Source organism: Syngnathus typhle, unplaced genomic scaffold, assembly GCF_033458585.1.
Source record: "Syngnathus typhle isolate RoL2023-S1 ecotype Sweden unplaced genomic scaffold, RoL_Styp_1.0 HiC_scaffold_120, whole genome shotgun sequence".
NCBI lineage: Eukaryota > Metazoa > Chordata > Actinopteri > Syngnathiformes > Syngnathidae > Syngnathus > Syngnathus typhle.
In genome coordinates, this window is record NW_026872026.1 from 172,501 (window position 1) to 187,500 (window position 15,000).

A 15,000-nucleotide genomic window follows, 5' to 3' on the forward strand; every position below is an offset into this window, starting at 1 on the left:
TTAAGGAGGCGGCCGGTCCTCCCCGTCGTTCCGCCGGCTTGTGTTTAAGGAGGCGGCCGGTCCTCCACGAGAAGAATTCTGCCAAACGTTCCACCGGCCTGTGTTTAAGGAGGCGGCCGGTCCTCCCCGTCGTTCCGCCGGCTTGTGTTTAAGGAGGCGGCCGGTCCTCCACTATTCCTTCCTTGGATGGAAAGCATGTAGCACTTTGAAAATTTTCGAGCACTGTGACACTTTGAAAATTTTCGAGAGTTTTTGTACTTAGAAAATTTTTCGCTCTTGCACTTCCAGAGTGCTTTGCGGTAGCTCCTAGGTTCGCTGTCCGAGCATGTGAACACTTTTTGGGGGGGAACACATCGCTAGAGACACCAGCCGCCTGGTTCTCGGGGCCAAAACTTGTGTTCCCCACACTCGTTCTGACTATATTTTGCGATTTGGGGGTAAAGGTAATGAGTACAGTGACTAGGGGGACCAACTCATCGTACTCTGGCGCACCAACAGACCAAAGCTGGTACTGCACTTACCCTGGTACCCCAACGCCTGGTACCTGACGGGCGAGAGGCTGATTTTTCGCTATTTGCGGCCGACCGAGGGAACCAGACAAAGCGGACACTTTACGGCGCAAGAGCCGTTGGCACTTAGAAATTTTTCGACAAAGTTGGCGCGAGCTCCAGAAGGAGAGGCTGATTTTTCGCTATTTGTGGCCGACCGAGGGAACCAGGCAAAGCGGACACTTTACGGCGCAAGAGCCGTTGGCACTTAGAAATTTTTTGACAAAGTTGGCGCGAGCTCCAGAAGGAGAGGCTGATTTTTCGCTATTTGTGGCCGACCGAGGGAACCAGGCAAAGCGGACACTTTACGGCGCAAGAGCCGTTGGCACTTAGAAATTTTTTGACAAAGTTGGCGCGAGCTCCAGAAGGAGAGGCTGATTTTTCGCTATTTGTGGCCGACCGAGGGAACCAGGCAAAGCGGACACTTTACGGCGCAAGAGCCGTTGGCACTTAGAAAATATTCGCCAAAGTTGGCACGAGCTCCAGAAGGAGAGGCTGATTTTTCGCTATTTGTGGCCGACCGAGGGAACCAGACAAAGCGGACACATTACGGCGCAAGAGCCGTTGGCACTTAGAAAATATTCGCCAAAGTTGGCACGAGCTCCAGAAGGAGAGGCTGATTTTTCGCTATTTGTGGCCGACCGAGGGAACCAGACAAAGCGGACACTTTACGGCGCAAGAGCCGTTGGCACTTGCGCGAGCTCCAGAAGGAGAGGCTGATTTTTCGCTATTTGTGGCCGACCGAGGGAACCAGACAAAGCGGACACTTTACGGCGCAAGAGCCGTTGGCACTTAGAAAATATTCGCCAAAGTTGGCACGAGCTCCAGAAGGAGAGGCTGATTTTTCGCCGTTTGTGGCCGACCGAGGGAACCAGACAAAGCGGACACTTTACGGCGCAAGAGCCGTTGGCACTTAGGCGAGCTCCAGAAGGAGAGGCTGATTTTTCGCTATTTGTGGCCGACCGAGGGAACCAGGCAAAGCGGACACATTACGGCGCAAGAGCCGTTGGCACTTAGAAAATATTCGCCAAAGTTGGCACGAGCTCCAGAAGGAGAGGCTGATTTTTCGCTATTTGTGGCCGACCGAGGGAACCAGGCAAAGCGGACACTTTACGGCGCAAGAGCCGTTGGCACTTAGAAATTTTTTGACAAAGTTGGCGCGAGCTCCAGAAGGAGAGGCTGATTTTTCGCCGTTTGTGGCCGACCGAGGGAACCAGGCAAAGCGGACACATTACGGCGCAAGAGCCGTTGGCACTTAGGCGAGCTCCAGAAGGAGAGGCTGGTTTTTCGCTATTTGTGGCCGACCGAGGGAACCAGGCAAAGCGGACACATTACGGCGCAAGAGCCGTTGGCACTTAGGCGAGCTCCAGAAGGAGAGGCTGATTTTTCGCCGTTTGTGGCCGACCGAGGGAACCAGGCAAAGCGGACACATTACGGCGCAAGAGCCGTTGGCACTTAGGCGAGCTCCAGAAGGAGAGGCTGGTTTTTCGCTATTTGTGGCCGACCGAGGGAACCAGGCAAAGCGGACACATTACGGCGCAAGAGCCGTTGGCACTTAGGCGAGCTCCAGAAGGAGAGGCTGATTTTTCGCCGTTTGTGGCCGACCGAGGGAACCAGGCAAAGCGGACACATTACGGCGCAAGAGCCGTTGGCACTTAGGCGAGCTCCAGAAGGAGAGGCTGATTTTTCGCCTGTTCGTGGCCGACCGAGGGAACCAGGCAAAGCGGACACATTACGGCGCAAGAGCCGTTGGCACTTAGAAAATATTCGCCAAAGTTGGCACGAGCTCCAGAATGAGAGGCTGATTTTTCGCCGTTTGTGGCCGACCGAGGGAACCAGGCAAAGCGGACACATTACGGCGCAAGAGCCGTTGGCACTTAGGCGAGCTCCAGAAGGAGAGGCTGATTTTTTCGCTATTTGTGGCCGACCGAGGGAACCAGGCAAAGCGGACACATTACGGCGCAAGAGCCGTTGGCACTTAGAAAATATTCGCCAAAGTTGGCACGAGCTCCAGAAGGAGAGGCTGATTTTTCGCTATTTGTGGCCGACCGAGGGAACCAGGCAAAGCGGACACTTTACGGCGCAAGAGCCGTTGGCACTTAGAAAATATTCGCCAAAGTTGGCACGAGCTCCAGAAGGAGAGGCTGATTTTTCGCCGTTTGTGGGCCGACCGAGGGAACCAGACAAAGCGGACACATTACGGCGCAAGAGCCGTTGGCACTTAGGCGAGCTCCAGAAGGAGAGGCTGATTTTTCGCTATTTGTGGCCGACCGAGGGAACCAGGCAAAGCGGACACATTACGGCGCAAGAGCCGTTGGCACTTAGAAAATATTCGCCAAAGTTGGCACGAGCTCCAGAAGGAGAGGCTGATTTTTCGCTATTTGTGGCCGACCGAGGGAACCAGGCAAAGCGGACACTTTACGGCGCAAGAGCCGTTGGCACTTAGAAATTTTTTGACAAAGTTGGCGCGAGCTCCAGAAGGAGAGGCTGGTTTTTCGCTATTTGTGGCCGACCGAGGGAACCAGGCAAAGCGGACACATTACGGCGCAAGAGCCGTTGGCACTTAGGCGAGCTCCAGAAGGAGAGGCTGATTTTTCGCCGTTTGTGGCCGACCGAGGGAACCAGGCAAAGCGGACACATTACGGCGCAAGAGCCGTTGGCACTTAGGCGAGCTCCAGAAGGAGAGGCTGGTTTTTCGCTATTTGTGGCCGACCGAGGGAACCAGGCAAAGCGGACACATTACGGCGCAAGAGCCGTTGGCACTTAGGCGAGCTCCAGAAGGAGAGGCTGATTTTTCGCCGTTTGTGGCCGACCGAGGGAACCAGGCAAAGCGGACACATTACGGCGCAAGAGCCGTTGGCACTTAGGCGAGCTCCAGAAGGAGAGGCTGGTTTTTCGCTATTTGTGGCCGACCGAGGGAACCAGGCAAAGCGGACACATTACGGCGCAAGAGCCGTTGGCACTTAGGCGAGCTCCAGAAGGAGAGGCTGATTTTTCGCCGTTTGTGGCCGACCGAGGGAACCAGGCAAAGCGGACACATTACGGCGCAAGAGCCGTTGGCACTTAGGCGAGCTCCAGAAGGAGAGGCTGGTTTTTCGCTATTTGTGGCCGACCGAGGGAACCAGGCAAAGCGGACACATTACGGCGCAAGAGCCGTTGGCACTTAGGCGAGCTCCAGAAGGAGAGGCTGATTTTTCGCCGTTTGTGGCCGACCGAGGGAACCAGGCAAAGCGGACACATTACGGCGCAAGAGCCGTTGGCACTTAGGCGAGCTCCAGAAGGAGAGGCTGGTTTTTCGCTATTTGTGGCCGACCGAGGGAACCAGGCAAAGCGGACACATTACGGCGCAAGAGCCGTTGGCACTTAGGCGAGCTCCAGAAGGAGAGGCTGATTTTTCGCCGTTTGTGGCCGACCGAGGGAACCAGGCAAAGCGGACACATTACGGCGCAAGAGCCGTTGGCACTTAGGCGAGCTCCAGAAGGAGAGGCTGGTTTTTCGCTATTTGTGGCCGACCGAGGGAACCAGGCAAAGCGGACACATTACGGCGCAAGAGCCGTTGGCACTTAGGCGAGCTCCAGAAGGAGAGGCTGATTTTTCGCCGTTTGTGGCCGACCGAGGGAACCAGGCAAAGCGGACACATTACGGCGCAAGAGCCGTTGGCACTTAGGCGAGCTCCAGAAGGAGAGGCTGATTTTTCGCCGTTCGTGGCCGACCGAGGGAACCAGGCAAAGCGGACACATTACGGCGCAAGAGCCGTTGGCACTTAGAAAATATTCGCCAAAGTTGGCACGAGCTCCAGAATGAGAGGCTGATTTTTCGCCGTTTGTGGCCGACCGAGGGAACCAGGCAAAGCGGACACATTACGGCGCAAGAGCCGTTGGCACTTAGGCGAGCTCCAGAAGGAGAGGCTGATTTTTTCGCTATTTGTGGCCGACCGAGGGAACCAGGCAAAGCGGACACATTACGGCGCAAGAGCCGTTGGCACTTAGAAAATATTCGCCAAAGTTGGCACGAGCTCCAGAATGAGAGGCTGATTTTTCGCCGTTTGTGGCCGACCGAGGGAACCAGACAAAGCGGACACATTACGGCGCAAGAGCCGTTGGCACTTAGGCGAGCTCCAGAAGGAGAGGCTGATTTTTCGCTATTTGTGGCCGACCGAGGGAACCAGGCAAAGCGGACACTTTACGGCGCAAGAGCCGTTGGCACTTAGAAAATATTCGCCAAAGTTGGCACGAGCTCCAGAAGGAGAGGCTGATTTTTCGCCGTTTGTGGCCGACCGAGGGAACCAGACAAAGCGGACACATTACGGCGCAAGAGCCGTTGGCACTTAGGCGAGCTCCAGAAGGAGAGGCTGATTTTTCGCTATTTGTGGCCGACCGAGGGAACCAGGCAAAGCGGACACTTTACGGCGCAAGAGCCGTTGGCACTTAGAAAATATTCGCCAAAGTTGGCACGAGCTCCAGAAGGAGAGGCTGATTTTTCGCTATTTGTGGCCGACCGAGGGAACCAGGCAAAGCGGACACTTTACGGCGCAAGAGCCGTTGGCACTTAGAAATTTTTTGACAAAGTTGGCGCGAGCTCCAGAAGGAGAGGCTGGTTTTTCGCTATTTGTGGCCGACCGAGGGAACCAGGCAAAGCGGACACATTACGGCGCAAGAGCCGTTGGCACTTAGGCGAGCTCCAGAAGGAGAGGCTGATTTTTCGCCGTTTGTGGCCGACCGAGGGAACCAGGCAAAGCGGACACATTACGGCGCAAGAGCCGTTGGCACTTAGGCGAGCTCCAGAAGGAGAGGCTGGTTTTCGCTATTTGTGGCCGACCGAGGGAACCAGGCAAAGCGGACACATTACGGCGCAAGAGCCGTTGGCACTTAGGCGAGCTCCAGAAGGAGAGGCTGATTTTTCGCCGTTTGTGGCCGACCGAGGAACCAGGCAAAGCGGACACATTACGGCGCAAGAGCCGTTGGCACTTAGGCGAGCTCCAGAAGGAGAGGCTGATTTTCGCCGTTCGTGGCCGACCGAGGGAACCAGGCAAAGCGGACACATTACGGCGCAAGAGCCGTTGGCACTTAGAAAATATTCGCCAAAGTTGGCACGAGCTCCAGAATGAGAGGCTGATTTTTCGCCGTTTGTGGCCGACCGAGGGAACCAGGCAAAGCGGACACATTACGGCGCAAGAGCCGTTGGCACTTAGGCGAGCTCCAGAAGGAGAGGCTGATTTTTTCGCTATTTGTGGCCGACCGAGGGAACCAGGCAAAGCGGACACATTACGGCGCAAGAGCCGTTGGCACTTAGAAAATATTCGCCAAAGTTGGCACGAGCTCCAGAATGAGAGGCTGATTTTTCGCCGTTTGTGGCCGACCGAGGGAACCAGACAAAGCGGACACATTACGGCGCAAGAGCCGTTGGCACTTAGGCGAGCTCCAGAAGGAGAGGCTGATTTTTCGCTATTTGTGGCCGACCGAGGGAACCAGGCAAAGAAAGCGGACACTTTACGGCGCAAGAGCCGTTGGCACTTAGAAAATATTCGCCAAAGTTGGCACGAGCTCCAGAAGGAGAGGCTGATTTTTCGCCGTTTGTGGCCGACCGAGGGAACCAGACAAAGCGGACACATTACGGCGCAAGAGCCGTTGGCACTTAGGCGAGCTCCAGAAGGAGAGGCTGATTTTTCGCTATTTGTGGCCGACCGAGGGAACCAGGCAAAGCGGACACTTTACGGCGCAAGAGCCGTGGCACTTAGAAAATATTCTGAAATTCTCACCGACCTCCGTGGTGGAGAGGCCGAATTTTCGACATTCGTGGCCGACCGGGGAACCGTCGCCACTCGGACAACTTGTGCGGCAGCCCTCGGTGATTTTAGGACCGCTTTTTCACCCTCGCTGTCCGACCGGAGAACCGTCGTAGCTCGGACAGTTCGTGTGCCAGCATCCGCTGGCACTTAGAAAATTTTAAAAAAGAAAAAAATAGTCTTCTGCATATACGTTCTGACTATATTTTGCGATTAGGGGGTAAAGGTAATGAGTACAGTGACTAGGGGGACCAACTCATCGTACTCTGGCGCACCAACACGCCAAGGTTGGTACTGCACTTAGGCTGATTTTTGCGCTATTCGCGGCCGATCCGGGGAACCAGCGCGGAGCGGACACATTACGGCGAATGAGCCGTTGGCACTTAGAAAATTTTTGAGCTTTTTTCGAACTTCCGTGAGGCTGATTTTGCGCTATTCGCGGCCGACCGGGGAACCAGCGCGGAGCGGACACATTACGGCGAATGAGCCGTTGGCACTTAGAAAATTTTTGAGCTTTTTTCGAACTTCCGTGAGGCTGATTTTGCGCTATTCGCGGCCGACCGGGGAACCAGCGCGGAGCGGACACATTACGGCGAATGAGCCGTTGGCACTTAGAAAATTTTTGAGCTTTTTTCGGACTTCCGTGTGGAGCTTTGGGGCCGTTCCGCCTAACTTTTTATGCCCGATTAGGCTTCCAGGGAGGCGGCTAAGCATTATTGACCAATCATGGAGCTTTTTTCGGACTTCCGTGTGGAGCTTTGGGGCCGTTCCGCCTAACTTTTTATGCCCGATTAGGCTTCCAGGGAGGCGGCTAAGCATTATTGACCAATCATGGAGCTTTTTTGGGACTTCCGTGTGGAGCTTTGGGGCCGTTTCCGCCTAACTTTTTTATGCCCGATTAGGCTTCCAGGGAGGCGGCTAAGCATTATTGACCAATCATGGAGCTTTTTTGGGACTTCCGTGTGGAGCTTTGGAGCCGTTCCGCCTAACTTTTTATGCCGATTAGGCTTCCAGGAGGCGGCTAAGCATTATTGACCAATCATGGAGCTTTTTTGGGACTTCCGTGTGGAGCTTTGGGGGCCGTTCCGCCTAGCTTTTTATGGCCCGATTAGGCTTCCAGGGAGGCGGCTAGCATTATTGACCAATCATGGAGCTTTTTTGGGACTTCCGTGTGGAGCTTTGGGGCCGTTCCGCCTAGCTTTTTGATGCCGATTAGGCTTCCAGGGAGGCGGCTAAGCATTATTGACCAATCATGGAGCTTTTTTGGGACTTCCGTGTGGAGCTTTGGGGCCGTTCCGCCTAGCTTTTTATGCCCGATTAGGCTTCCAGGGAGGGCGGCTAAGCATTATTGACCAATCATGGAGCTTTTTTGGGACTTCCGTGTGGAGCTTTGGGGCCGTTCCGCCTAGCTTTTTATGCCCGATTAGGCTTCCAGGGAGGCGGCTAAGCATTATTGACAATCATGGAGCTTTTTTGGGACTTCCGTGTGGAGCTTTGGGGCCGTTCCGCCTAGCTTTTTATGCCCGATTAGGCTTCCAGGGAGGCGGCTAGCATTATTGACCAATCATGGAGCTTTTTTGGGACTTCCGTGTGGAGCTTTGGGGGCCGTTCCGCCTAGCTTTTTATGCCCGATTAGGCTTCCAGGGAGGCGGCTAAGCATTATTGACCAATCATGGAGCTTTTTTGGGACTTCCGTGTGGAGCTTTGGGGCCGTTCGCCTAGCTTTTTATGCCCGATTAGGCTTCCAGGGAGGCGGCTAAGCATATTGACCAATCATGGAGCTTTTTTTGGGACTTCCGTGTGGAGCTTTGGGCCGTTCCGCCTAGCTTTTTATGCCCGATTAGGCTTCCAGGGAGGCGGCTAAGCATTATTGACCAATCATGGAGCTTTTTTGGGACTTCCGTGTGGAGCTTGGGCCGTTCCGCCTAGCTTTTTATGCCCGATTAGGCTTCCAGGAGGGCGGCTAAGCATTATTGACCAATCATGGAGCTTTTTTGGGACTTCCGTGTGGAGCTTTGGAGCCGTTCCGCCTAACTTTTTATGCCCGATTAGGCTTCCAGGGAGGCGGCTAAGCATTATTGACCAATCATGGAGCTTTTTTGGGACTTCCGTGTGGAGCTTTGGGGCCGTTCCGCCTAGCTTTTTATGCCCGATTAGGCTTCCAGGGAGGCGGCTAAGCATTATTGACCAATCATGGAGCTTTTTTGGGACTTCCGTGTGGAGCTTTGGGGCCGTTCCGCCTAGCTTTTTATGCCCGATTAGGCTTCCAGGGAGGCGGCTAAGCATTATTGACCAATCATGGAGCTTTTTTGGGACTTCCGTGTGGAGCTTTGGGGCCGTTCCGCCTAGCTTTTTATGCCCGATTAGGCTTCCAGGGAGGCGGCTAAGCATTATTGACCAATCATGGAGCTTTTTTGGGACTTCCGTGTGGAGCTTTGGGGCCGTTCCGCCTAGCTTTTTATGCCCGATTAGGCTTCCAGGGAGGCGGCTAAGCATTATTGACCAATCATGGAGCTTTTTTGGGACTTCCGTGTGGAGCTTTGGGGCCGTTCCGCCTAGCTTTTTATGCCCGATTAGGCTTCCAGGGAGGCGGCTAAGCATTATTGACCAATCATGGAGCTTTTTTGGGACTTCCGTGTGGAGCTTTGGGGCCGTTCCGCCTAGCTTTTTATGCCCGATTAGGCTTCCAGGGAGGCGGCTAAGCATTATTGACCAATCATGGAGCTTTTTTGGGACTTCCGTGTGGAGCTTTGGGGCCGTTCCGCCTAGCTTTTTATGCCCGATTAGGCTTCCAGGGAGGCGGCTAAGCATTATTGACCAATCATGGAGCTTTTTTGGGACTTCCGTGTGGAGCTTTGGGGCCGTTCCGCCTAGCTTTTTATGCCCGATTAGGCTTCCAGGGAGGCGGCTAAGCATTATTGACCAATCATGGAGCTTTTTTGGGACTTCCGTGTGGAGCTTTGGGGCCGTTCCGCCTAGCTTTTTATGCCCGATTAGGCTTCCAGGGAGGCGGCTAAGCATTATTGACCAATCATGGAGCTTTTTTGGGACTTCCGTGTGGAGCTTTGGGGCCGTTCCGCCTAGCTTTTTATGCCCGATTAGGCTTCCAGGGAGGCGGCTAAGCATTATTGACCAATCATGGAGCTTTTTTGGGACTTCCAGCCGGTGCTTTGGGGGCCTTCCCCCTCACTTTCTACGCCCGATTGGGCTTCCAGGGACGCGGCTAAGCATTTTTAACAGAAATGGAGCTTTTTGCGGAGCTCCAGCCGGTGCCACCGGCAGGCCGTGCACGCGGACGAGATGACCGAAAGAAGCTCCAGGAGAGCGGTATGGACGCTTTTTAAGCACCGAGGCGGAGATCGCGGAGCTTTAATAGACTTCCAGCGGGCCCAAAGCGGCCAGGCAGACGGCGCAGCGCGACCTGGTACCTCGCACGGGACGCATCGCCCCCCCCGCGCACAGTTCCAGGGGGCCGGGATGACGTTTCAAAGCTGCCGCTGCAGCTGCGGCGGGGAGTGGCCTCCCTCCGGTGGACACGACGAGTAAATGACACCGGCCGCTGACGCAAACCCACGCCGGACAGGAGAGCTCAAAAGCCGGGTAACATTTCAAGGAAGACCCCCCCTGCGCAGACCTCCACTAGGCCGGGATGACTGTTCAGCTGTGGCGGGGAGTGGCCTCCCTCCGGTCGGCACGACGAGTAAATGACACCGGCCGCTGACGCAAACCCACGCCGGACAGGAGAGCTCAAAAGCCGGGTAACATTTCAAGGAAGACCCCCCCTGCGCAGACCTCCACTAGGCCGGGATGACTGTTCAGCTGTGGCGGGGAGTGGCCTCCCTCCGGTCGGCACGACGAGTAAATGACACCGGCCGCTGACGCAAACCCACGCCGGACAGGAGAGCTCAAAAGCCGGGTAACATTTCAAGGAAGACCCCCCCTGCGCAGACCTCCACTAGGCCGGGATGACTGTTCAGCTGTGGCGGGGAGTGGCCTCCCTCCGGTCGGCACGACGAGTAAATGACACCGGCCGCTGACGCAAACCCACGCCGGACAGGAGAGCTCAAAAGCCGGGTAACATTTCAAGGAAGACCCCCCCTGCGCAGACCTCCACTAGGCCGGGATGACTGTTCAGCTGCGGCGGGGAGTGGCCTCCCTCCGGTCGGCACGACGAGTAAATGACACCGGCCGCTGACGCAAACCCACGCCGGACAGGAGAGCTCAAAAGCCGGGTAACATTTCAAGGAAGACCCCCCCTGCGCAGACCTCCACTAGGCCGGGATGACTGTTCAGCTGTGGCGGGGAGTGGCCTCCCTCCGGTCGGCACGACGAGTAAATGACACCGGCCGCTGACGCAAACCCACGCCGGACAGGAGAGCTCAAAAGCCGGGTAACATTTCAAGGAAGACCCCCCCTGCGCAGACCTCCACTAGGCCGGGATGACTGTTCAGCTGCGGCGGGGAGTGGCCTCCCTCCGGTCGGCACGACGAGTAAAGCTATTTAGGAAAATCTGAGATAAATATCACTTGCATAATAATTTGGAACACGGTCCCGTGTTCCAAATTATTATGCAAAATGTATTTAGACACCAGCAATCGCACTTAGATTTGTTTCTTTTTTCTTTCTTTTAGCTTCCATAATGTTACCGGGCGCTGACGCAAACCCACGCCCGGCAGGAGAGCTCAAAAGCCGGGTAACATTTCAAGGAAGCTATTTAGGAAAATCTGAGATAAATATCCTTTGCATAATAATTTGGAACACGGTCCCGTGTTCCAAATTATTATGCAAAATGTATTTAAGTGTCATAAAGATTACATTTTTTGTTTTTCAAGTACTGAAATCACCCTCAGTCATGGTACAGTCCATGGTAGTCTGCCAGGTGAGCGCAATTGTAGTAAAGTAATTAACAAGTCTATTTAAGTTCCGCGTTTTTAAGCGTTCGGCCATTTCGTTCAACCATGGGGAGGAAAAAGGATCTCTCTGCTGTCGAGAAGCGTGAAATCGTTCGATGCCTTGGACAAGGTATGCAGACATTCGATATTGCACGAAAGCTTAAGCGCGACCATCGAACTTTGAAGAAATTCGTCGCTGATTCGGAGCAAACGCGCGTTCGTGCAGACAAAGGCACGACAAGGAAGGTTTCTGCAAGACAAACAAATCGAATCAAGAGGGCGGCTGCAAGCATGCCACTAAAGACGAGCAAACAAATATTCGACGCTGCTGGTGCCAGTGAAGTCCCACGAACGACGAGGTGCAGGATCCTCCAGAGGCTTGCAGTTGTGCGGAAACCCTCCATTCGGCCACCCCTGAACAACGCGAACAAGCAGAAACGGCTGCAGTGGGCCCAGACTTACATGAAGACAAATTTTCAGACAGTCCTGTTCACCGACGAGTGCCGTGCCACCTTGGATGGGCCAGGTAGGGTTTTTTAAGTTTTTCCTTGCACTTTTGAGAGCTCAGGGGATGCTTTGAGAATAATTGTCAATTTCTGTCAATGTGAAGCCCTTTGAGACTGCTTGTGATTTAGGGCTATACAAATAAACTTGATTTGACTTGACTTTACAGATGGATGGAGTCGTGGATGGTTGGTGGACGGCCACGATAGCCCAACAAGGCTGCGGCGTCAGCAGGGAGGTGGCGGAGTGATGTTTTGGGCCGGAATCATGGGGAGAGAGCTGCTTGGCCCCTTTAGGGTCCCTGAAGGCGTCAAAATTACGTCTGTTAACTACGTGGAATTTCTGACTCAACACTTCTGTCCATGGTACAACAGGAAGAACCGTGCTTTCCGTCAAAAGATCATCTTCATGCATGACAATGCACCGTCTCATGCTGCAAGAAATACGTCAACGTCTTTGGCATCTATGGGAATAAAGGGAGAGAAACTGATGGTGTGGCCCCCATGCTCCCCTGACCTCAATCCTATTGAAAACTTGTGGAGCATCGTCAAGCAGAAAATCTACGAAGGTGGGAGGCAGTTCAATTCCAAAGAGCAGCTCTGGCAGGCTATTCTTAGATCCTGCCAAGAAATTCAACCAGAAACTGTACAAAAACTCACAAGTTCAGTGGATGGAAGAATCGTGAAGCTGCTGTTGAACAAAGGGTCCTATGTTAAAATGTAACTTTGTTTTTTATTGAAATAAAGGGTCCTATGTTAAAATGTAACTTGTTTGTCTTTTCTTTGAAATAGCTTTTGATTTCAGTAAATATGACCTCCTAATGCTGTAAATTCTTAAGATGGGCATTTCAGTTCATAAAAACCTATAAAATGTTATAAAACTCTGTTGTGCGTAATAATGTGGAACAGTGCATTTTAAGTTTTTTATTTTTTAAAAATTCTGTGATCATTCGGAGGTTTGTTCAATAAAATTAGAATTCATCAAAATAATGGTTGATGACTTGAAAATTATGCTGACTCATTTTGCATCGACTATTTAGGAAAATCTGAGATAAATGTCACTTGCATAATAATTTGGAACACGGTGTAAGTGCGATTGCTGGTGTATTTACTCGTCGTGTCCACCGGAGGACGGCAAATCCCCGCCGCAGCTGCAGCGGCAGCGCTTAAATGTCTTCCCGGCCGCCTGGAACTCTGCACGGGGCGTGTTTCGTCCCGCGCAGCGGTACCAGATCGCGCTGCGCCGTCAGCCGAGCCGCGCGCGGTCCGCTGGAAGTCTACACTGTGTTCCAAATTATTATGCAAATTGTATTTATGTGTCATAAAGATTACATTTTTTGTTTTTCAATTAAACTCATGGATGGTATTACGTGTCAGGGCTCTTTGGATCACTGAGATCAATCTCAGACACCGGGGATCATTACCGGCCAGTTGAGCCCAAATTAAGGAAAAACTACTTAAGAATGGTGTTCCACATTATTAAGCAGATAATTTGAAGTTCGCTTTGAGCAGTGGCGGACGCCAACCCACGACCGGTGGGAGAGCTCGGAGGGCGGATGGGCTTTCAAGGAAGCCCCCCAGGCCGGTCCCACTCGCACTTAGAATTTTTTTTTTTTTTGGCTTCCATAATGTACCGGGCGCGGACGCGAAACCCACGCCGGGCAGGAGAGCTCGAAAGGCGGCTAAGCATTCAAGGAAGCACCGTCTGGAGCTTCAGAGCCGTTCCGCCTGACTTTTAACGTAGAGTACCGGGCGCAAACCACTAACTCAAGCCCGGCATGGCAGCTCGAAAGGCGGCTAAGCATTCAAGGAAGCACCGTCTGGAGCTTCAGAGCCGTTCCGCCTGACTTTTAACGTAGAGTACCGGGCGCAAACCACTAACTCAAGCCCGGCATGGCAGCTCGAAAGGCGGCTAAGCATTCAAGGAAGCACCGTCTGGAGCTTCAGAGCCGTTCCGCCTGACTTTTAACGTAGAGTACCGGGCGCAAACCACTAACTCAAGCCCGGCATGGCAGCTCGAAAGGCGGCTAAGCATTCAAGGAAGCACCGTCTGGAGCTTCAGAGCCGTTCCGCCTGACTTTTAACGTAGAGTACCGGGCGCAAACCACTAACTCAAGCCCGGCATGGCAGCTCGAAAGGCGGCTAAGCATTCAAGGAAGCACCGTCTGGAGCTTCAGAGCCGTTCCGCCTGACTTTTAACGTAGAGTACCGGGCGCAAACCACTAACTCAAGCCCGGCATGGCAGCTCGAAAGGCGGCTAAGCATTCAAGGAAGCACCGTCTGGAGCTTCAGAGCCGTTCCGCCTGACTTTTAACGTAGAGTACCGGGCGCAAACCACTAACTCAAGCCCGGCATGGCAGCTCGAAAGGCGGCTAAGCATTCAAGGAAGCACCGTCTGGAGCTTCAGAGCCGTTCCGCCTGACTTTTAACGTAGAGTACCGGGCGCAAACCACTAACTCAAGCCCGGCATGGCAGCTCGAAAGGCGGCTAAGCATTCAAGGAAGCACCGTCTGGAGCTTCAGAGCCGTTCCGCCTGACTTTTAACGTAGAGTACCGGGCGCAAACCACTAACTCAAGCCCGGCATGGCAGCTCGAAAGGCGGCTAAGCATTCAAGGAAGCACCGTCTGGAGCTTCAGAGCCGTTCCGCCTGACTTTTAACGTAGAGTACCGGGCGCAAACCACTAACTCAAGCCCGGCATGGCAGCTCGAAAGGCGGCTAAGCATTCAAGGAAGCACCGTCTGGAGCTTCAGAGCCGTTCCGCCTGACTTTTAACGTAGAGTACCGGGCGCAAACCACTAACTCAAGCCCGGCATGGCAGCTCGAAAGGCGGCTAAGCATTCAAGGAAGCACCGTCTGGAGCTTCAGAGCCGTTCCGCCTGACTTTTAACGTAGAGTACCGGGCGCAAACCACTAACTCAAGCCCGGCATGGCAGCTCGAAAGGCGGCTAAGCATTCAAGGAAGCACCGTCTGGAGCTTCAGAGCCGTTCCGCCTGACTTTTAACGTAGAGTACCGGGCGCAAACCACTAACTCAAGCCCGGCATGGCAGCTCGAAAGGCGGCTAAGCATTCAAGGAAGCACCGTCTGGAGCTTCAGAGCCGTTCCGCCTGACTTTTAACGTAGAGTACCGGGCGCAAACCACTAACTCAAGCCCGGCATGGCAGCTCGAAAGGCGGCTAAGCATTCAAGGAAGCACCGTCTGGAGCTTCAGAGCCGTTCCGCCTGACTTTTAACGTAGAGTACCGGGCGCAAACCACTAACTCAAGCCCGG